The sequence below is a fragment of the Pongo pygmaeus genome, chromosome 4, assembly GCF_028885625.2.
Source record: "Pongo pygmaeus isolate AG05252 chromosome 4, NHGRI_mPonPyg2-v2.0_pri, whole genome shotgun sequence".
NCBI classification, from domain to species: domain Eukaryota; kingdom Metazoa; phylum Chordata; class Mammalia; order Primates; family Hominidae; genus Pongo; species Pongo pygmaeus.
The window spans coordinates 155,677,961-155,685,266 of record NC_072377.2 but is presented as its reverse complement, the minus strand read 5'-3'; the positions used below and the strand labels follow the sequence as shown (position 1 = coordinate 155,685,266).

The 7,306-nt window shown below is 34.2% G+C and overlaps 1 non-coding gene across 1 annotated transcript; it reads right to left on the bottom strand.

Moving 5' to 3' along the window:
- Positions 1-246: 246 nt before the first annotated feature.
- LOC129037723 (small nucleolar RNA SNORA77) lies at positions 247-371 on the bottom strand. The gene has a single exon (XR_008502948.1). It is a non-coding gene; the product is annotated as a small nucleolar RNA SNORA77 (small nucleolar RNA).
- Positions 372-7,306: the final 6,935 nt, after the last annotated feature.

Here is a 7,306-nt window from a genome sequence, read left to right as displayed (position 1 = left end):
ATAATGGCTGGACTAGTTTACATCACCACCAACAGTTCTCTTTTCTTAACATCCTTGCCAACACTTGTTATCTTTTGTCTTTTTCATAATGGCCATTATAACAGGTGTGAAGTGATATCTCATTGTGGTTTTAATGTGAATTTCTCTCATTAGTGATGGTTGGCATTTTTTCATATGCCTGCTTGCCATTTGTATACCTTCTTTTTAGAAATGTTATTCAGGTCGTTTGTCCTTTGTTCTCTAGCACCCTATGTTCCTGGGCAGCTACATCACTCTTGACAGGTCAGGTGTCCACAGCACCCCAGAATGTTGTTCTGGCAGAAGGAAAAAGCACCCATCCTGGGTTGCAGTCAGGTTCAGAGTGAGTCTGCAATTTGTCTATTTTTAATTTGGGTTATTTGTTTTCTTACTATCGAGCCATTTTACTTCCCTATATATTTTATCTATTAAGCCCTTATCAGATGTATGGCTTGAAAATATTTTCCTCATTCTGTAGGTTGTTTTCTTTGTTGTGCAGAAGCTTTTTACTTTGATGTAATCACACGAGCCTATTACTGCTCTTGTTGCCTGTGATTTTTGGGGTCATATTCCAAAAATCTTTGCCCAGACCAATGTCATGGAGCTTTTCTCTTATTTTTTTTCAATAGTTTTACAGTTTCAGATCTTACATTTAAGTCTTTAATCCATTTTGAGTTAATCTTTTAATATAATATGAGATAAAGATCTAATTTTATTCTTCTGCATGTGGAGAGCCAGTTTTCCCAACTCCATTTATTGAAGAGACTGTCCTTTTCCCATGTGTGTTCTTGGAAACTCTGCCAAAAATCAATTGACTGTAAATGTGTAGATTTATATGAGGGCTCTTTATTTCATTTCATCGGTCTTTGTGTTTGTTTTATGCCAGTTCCATGCTGTTTTGATTACTATAGCTTTGGAGCAGATTTTGAAATCAGGTAGTTTGATACCTCTAGGTTTTTTTGTATGTTTTGGCTTTTGGTCAGGATTTCCTTGGGTATTTGGGGTCTTTTGATGCTCCATAGAATTTTAGGATTGTTTTGTCTATTTCTGTGAAAAGTGTCATGGAATTTTGATGGGGATTGTATTGAATCTATAGATCACTTTTGGTAGTATGAACATTTTAACATTAATTCTTCCAATTCATGAACATGGCATATTCTCTACTTATTTGTGTCATCCTCAATTTCATTCATCAATGTTTTGTAATTTTCAGTGTTCAGGTCTTTTGTCTCCTTTGCAGCTATTGTAAATATAATTTTTTTAATTTCTTTTTTTAGCTAGCCACTATTAGTGTGCATAAATGCTACTGATTTTTATATGATTTTTGATTGTGTATCCTGCAATTTTACTGAATTTATTTTTCTAACAGTTTTTTGTTGGAGTCTTTTAATATTTTCTACATATAATATCATGTGTCTGCAAACAGGCACGCTTTAACTTATTTCTTTTCAATTTGCATGTCTTTTTTTTTCTTTTCCCTAATTACTGTCTAGGATTTCCAGTACATGAATAGAGGTGGAAAATTTGGGCATCCTTGTCTTGTTCCTGATCTTAAAGGGAAAGATTTCCAGTTTTTGCCATTGAGTGTGAAGTTAGCTATGGATTTGTTATCTATGGCATTTATTTTGCTGAGGTGTTCCATCCATACCTAATTTTTTTAGTTTTCCTTATGAAAAATATTTAATTTTATCAAATGCTTTTCCTGAATCTATTGATATGATAATATGGCTTTTGTCCTTCATTCTGTTAATGTGATATATCACATTATAGATTTATAGATTTGTGAATATTGAACCATCTTTGTATTCCTGGGATAAACTCCACTTGATAGTGGTGAGTGATCCGTTTAATATGCTGTTACATTTGATTTCATGGTATTTTGTTGAGGATTTTTGCATCTATGTTCATCAGGGATATTAGCTTACAGTTTTCTTTTCTTGTAGTGTCTTTATCTGGATTTGGTTTCAGAGTAATGCTGACCCTATAAAATCAGTTTGGAAGTATTCCTTCTTCTTTAATTTTTTTTGAAGAGTTTGAGAAGAATTGGTACTATTTCTTTACATACTTTGTAGAATTTAGTAATGAAGCCATCAGGTCCTGGGCTTTTCTCTGGTGGGAGACTTTTTCTTACTACTTTCATCTACTTACTTATTATTGGTCTTTTCAGATTTTATATATCTGCATGATTCAGTCTTGGTAGGTTGTATGTGTCTAGGAATTTATTCACTTCTGGTGGGTTATTAAATTTGATGGCCTATAATTGTCCATAGTAGTCTCTTATAATCCTTTGTATTTCAATTGTAATGTAATGTATTTCAGGTATTATAACTCATTTCTGATTTTGTCTTCTTGCTTTTTTTCTTAGTCTAGCTAAGGGTTTGTCAATTTGTTTATCTTTTTAAGAAACAAATGTAGTTTATTTGATCTTTCTATTGTTTGTCTTGTTTCTATTTTATTTACTTCAGCTCTGATCTTTATTATTTCCTTCTTTCTACTAACTCTGGGCTTAGTTTTTCTTATCTTTTTAGTTCCTTGAGGTATAACATTACATTTTTTTTTTTGAGATCTTTATCTGTGGTGTAGGCATTTATTGCTATAAACTTTTCTTTTAGAACTGCTTTTTCATAAGTGCACAATAAAGTATTATTTAGAAAAAGAACTGCTTTTCCTGCATTTCTTATATTTTGATATATTTTGTTTCCACTTTAATTTGTCTGAAGATATTTTTTAGTTTTCCTTTAAATTTATTCATTGATCCATTTGTTGTTAGCATGCTGCTTAATTTCCATGAAATATGTAGAAATTCCAAAAATTCCTTCTGTTATTGATTTCTAGTTTCATACCATTGTGGTTGGAAAAGATACTTGAAATAATTTTAATCCTTTTGTATTTGTTATTTCTTGTTTTGTGAACTAACACACGATCTATATTGGAAAATATTCTATGTGCACTTGAAAAGAATTATATTATGCTGCTTTTGGATGAAATTTTCTGTATATGTCTGTTAGGTCCATTTGGTCTAAAGTGTAGTTTAAGTCTGATGTTTCCTTATTGATTTTCTGTCTGGATAATTTGTCCATTGTTGAAGCTGCAGTAGAGAAGTCCCTTACTATTTTTGTATTGCAATCTATATCTTCCTTCAGATCTATTCATATTTGCTCCATTCATCTTAAGTGCTCAGATATTGGTTGTGTATGTATTCACAATTGTTATATCTTCTTGATGAATTGATTCCCTGATGGTTACATAGCAATTTTGTCTCTTTTTGAAGTTTTGACTTAAAGTTTATTTTATCTGATGTAAGTATAGGCACTCCTGCTCTCTTGGTTTTTATTTACATGGTTTATCTTTTTTCATCCTTTCACTTTCTTTCCATATGACTTTCAGTTATAAAGTTGAAGTGAGTCTCTTTTAGCAGCATATAGTTGGGTCACTTAAAAAAATCATTTATTCACTCTTTCTTTTGATTGAAGAATTTAATCTATTTACATTCAAGATAATTATTGATAAGTAAGAAGTTAGTACTATCATTTTGTTATTATTTTCTGGTTGTTCTGTAGATTCTTTGTTCCTTTTTTCCTCTCTTGCTATCTTTTTTAGTTGGTAGGTGATTTTCTCTACAGCATACATTGATACTTTTTCTTTTCTTTTTTTTTTTTCTTTTTTTTGAGACAGGGCCTCATTCTGTCACCCAAGCTGGAGTTCAGTGTCATGATCATGGCTCACCGCAGCCTCGACTTCCCAGACTGGGATCATGGCTCACTGCAGCCTCGACTTCCGAGACTCAGGTGAGTCTCCCACCTAAGCCTCCTGAGTAGCTGGGACTACAGGTGGGTGCCACCACACCTGCATAATTTTTGTATTTTTTGAAGAGACAGTCCTTCGTTATGTTTCTCAGGCAGTCAATAACTCCTGGGCTCAAGTGATCCAGGCCACCTCGGCTTCCCAAAGTGTTGGGATTACAGGGTGAGCCACTGTGCCTTGCTGATTCCTTACTTTTTATCTTTTGTGTAAGTAATATACGTTTTTGCTTTGAGGTTTTCCTAAGGCTTATATAAAATATCTTACACTGATTATGCTATTTTAACTGGATAGCAACTTATCTTTGATCACATTTAAAAACTCTAATCTTTTACTGCCCCTCTCCCACATGTTATTCTTGATATTACTATTTACATCTTTTTGTATTGTGTAGTCCTTAAATTATTGCAGTGATGATATTGCTATTATTATTTTTAATAATTTTATCTTTTAACTTTTATACTAAAGATATAGGTGATTCACACACCACCATGACAGTATTAGGGCATTTTGAATTCTATTGTGTTCCCACTTTCACTAGTTTTTTTATACTTTCATATGTTTTTATGTTACTAGTGTCCTTTTCCTTTAGCTTGAATAACTCCCTTTAGCATTTTTTTGTAACATGGGTCTGGTGATGATAAACTCCCTCAGCTTTTGTTTGTCTGGGAAAGCCATTGTCTCTTCTTTGTTTCTGAAGGACAGTTTGCCAGGTACAGTATTCTTGTTTGGCAAATTTTCACATTCAGCACTTTAAATATATCATCCCACTCTTTCCTGGCCTGTAATTGGAACTCCTTATCTGTTATATGCTTCTTTTCTCTTGCTTTCAAAATTCTCTTTAACTTTTGACAGTTTGATTATAATATATCTTGGTGTCATCTTGTTCGAATTGAATCTGGGGAGACCTTTGGCCCTCCCATACATGGATATTTAAAAATCAAAGCCATTTTTTTTTTTTTTTGATAGTGAGTTTCGCTTTTTTCACCCAGGCTGGAGTGCAATGGCATGATCTTGGCTCACTGCAACCTCCACCTTCCAGGTTCAAGCAATTCTCCTGTCATCAGCCTCCTGAGTAGCTGGGATTACAGGCATGTGCCACCATGCCCAGCTAATTTTTGTATTTTTAGTAGAGATGGGGTTTTACCACATTGGACAGGCTGGTCTCAAACTCCTGACCTCAGGTGTTCTGCCCACCTCAGTCTCCCAAAGTGCTGGGATTACAGGCATGAGCCACTGCGCCCAGCCCAACCATTTTTTAATAACTGAAGAAGTTTGAAATCAAGGACAAGACAAAGCAAAGGCACAGTTGTTTTGTTTCAGTGATGATTAACTTCCATAAGGTACTCTTTATGAAAATATGAAACATTTTCCCACATGAAAAGTGAAAGTTATTTAACATGTTGAATGATACAGTTGAATATGATAGCAAGAAGGCATACTCTGGACAACTAAAAAGTGGGTTCCCATTGGGAGGGCTTTCCTGGCCTGGGTGAGTGATCTGACCTAGATACATGACCTAGGAGGACAGGAGGCTGCAAGTTGGACTTACAGATGGACCTCTGCATAGGGCAAACTATCACAGGCAACACTCAGTGGGAGTGTGTGGTTCCTGAGAAGGTTAGTGTCTGTATAAAGGATGTATATCTTTAGGATGTTTCTAGAAAACTGGAGAGAAAGATTTACTAAAATAAACCCAGGTTCTTAATTTCGGTTTAAGCATAAATTTCTACAATTTTTCAGGTGCCTTATGAGTTTTTGCAGATATACCCACAGACACTTAAAGGAACTAAACAAGGAATGATAAACAGGACACTTGCTACACATGCTGGGGACCTTCACTTTAGGAATATGTAGAAAACAATTTGGCATTTTCAAGTGGATAAAAAGCTGTTCATGTCTCCCACAATTGACTGAATGTTCTAAGCTTAAATAAACAATTATACAAATAATGACAGTGGAGTCATACAAAACTATTTAATTAATGTATATTCAATTATAAATCCAAAGAGGGGAATTTTAATGGTTCACATGACTCCAGTTTGCCCATCCACTAGCAAGCACATATCTTATATAGGGAAAAAAGTGGGAGACTACAGCCTGCTGATCCTTCAACTAGTCTTAGGTCTTGCCTGCTGCTCATGTTATGAGCAGCTCTTCATTCTGAGGGTAATTGCTGAGTTTAAGACACACCTTAGTCTTACAATATACTGCTTCAACACAAGCTATCTTTTTATCTGGTACTCAGCTGAAGAAGCCACCCTAAGAAGTAAGTGTACCCTTGAATTTTACCTTGGGCTCTTTCTCTGGAATCTCATGCCTCGGCCTACCCCATCACAATGAGCTGTGACCCACACTGTACATTTTATAAAAAGTGACCTTAGCTGTTGCTTCTATCCTTAGTGTTCATTGTGTATTTTCACTGTAAAAAGTTTCTAAATACTTACACATTTCTGGGCCTTGTGGAATTCTCTGGAGTAATCTTGAGGTATGTCTCACGGCAGGCCAGCTGCAAGATAGTGGGTAGGGAATGTGAGCCTTGTGGAAGTCATGCCCCCAGTGCCTAGCCAGCACAGTGCATGGCCAGACCAAGTACTTGGCAAGCATTACTTTTTAAATGGATGAGTGAATACATTGCTTTCATTCAAAGAGGTTAATGATGACATATTCTTAACACATGAATAATTCTTTAGTGCTTAAATTACTGATAAATGCAAAGAGAATCTGAAAACAAAGATTTTTTCTAATTTTTCTGATTGACACTGGTGTTCCAATGCACATTTATGTAACACAGACCTCATCTACATTTCTTACTTCTGATGGAAGCAAGTAAGCCAGTTTAACAAAAATAAACACTGGCATGCAATTAAATTTTTGGATAATCTGCACATCCTTGGAAGCTTCATTTACCTTTCCCTTTTTACTCATTACCTTTTCTTATGGATCTAACACTGACATCCATCTCAGCTACCATCAGCATTTTGGATTTTTCTTACTGATATGAACATTTTTATGCAGTTGTTTTTAGAATTTCAAGAGTCAAGAGTGACCTAAGTAATTACTAGGTGTTTTGACCCCAGTTTGTGTTTTTGCATAATTTAAAGATTCCAAGTCATTGAATTTTGCTAGAATTTTTTCATTTGCTTCATTAAATCAATTATGCCACTTGTAAAAAGTAAACTTTGTTTTCCTTAGAGCCCTGGAAACCAACAGCTATACCCACATCGCAGCCACTTATTTCTTTCTTACTGAAAGAATCCTAAGAGAAAATAATAATTATTCTCATAACAAATTTTCAATAATAATAATATAACAAGAATTATACATTTATCTTTTTCAATAATAATATTTACACAATAATAATAATTATATAGACCTTATAACAGTAATAAATATACATATTTGGATGCACAAATAAGATGTATTCAGAATTGGGAATACCCTTCAGTTTTACTACAATTATACAAATTACCTATATCTAAATGGA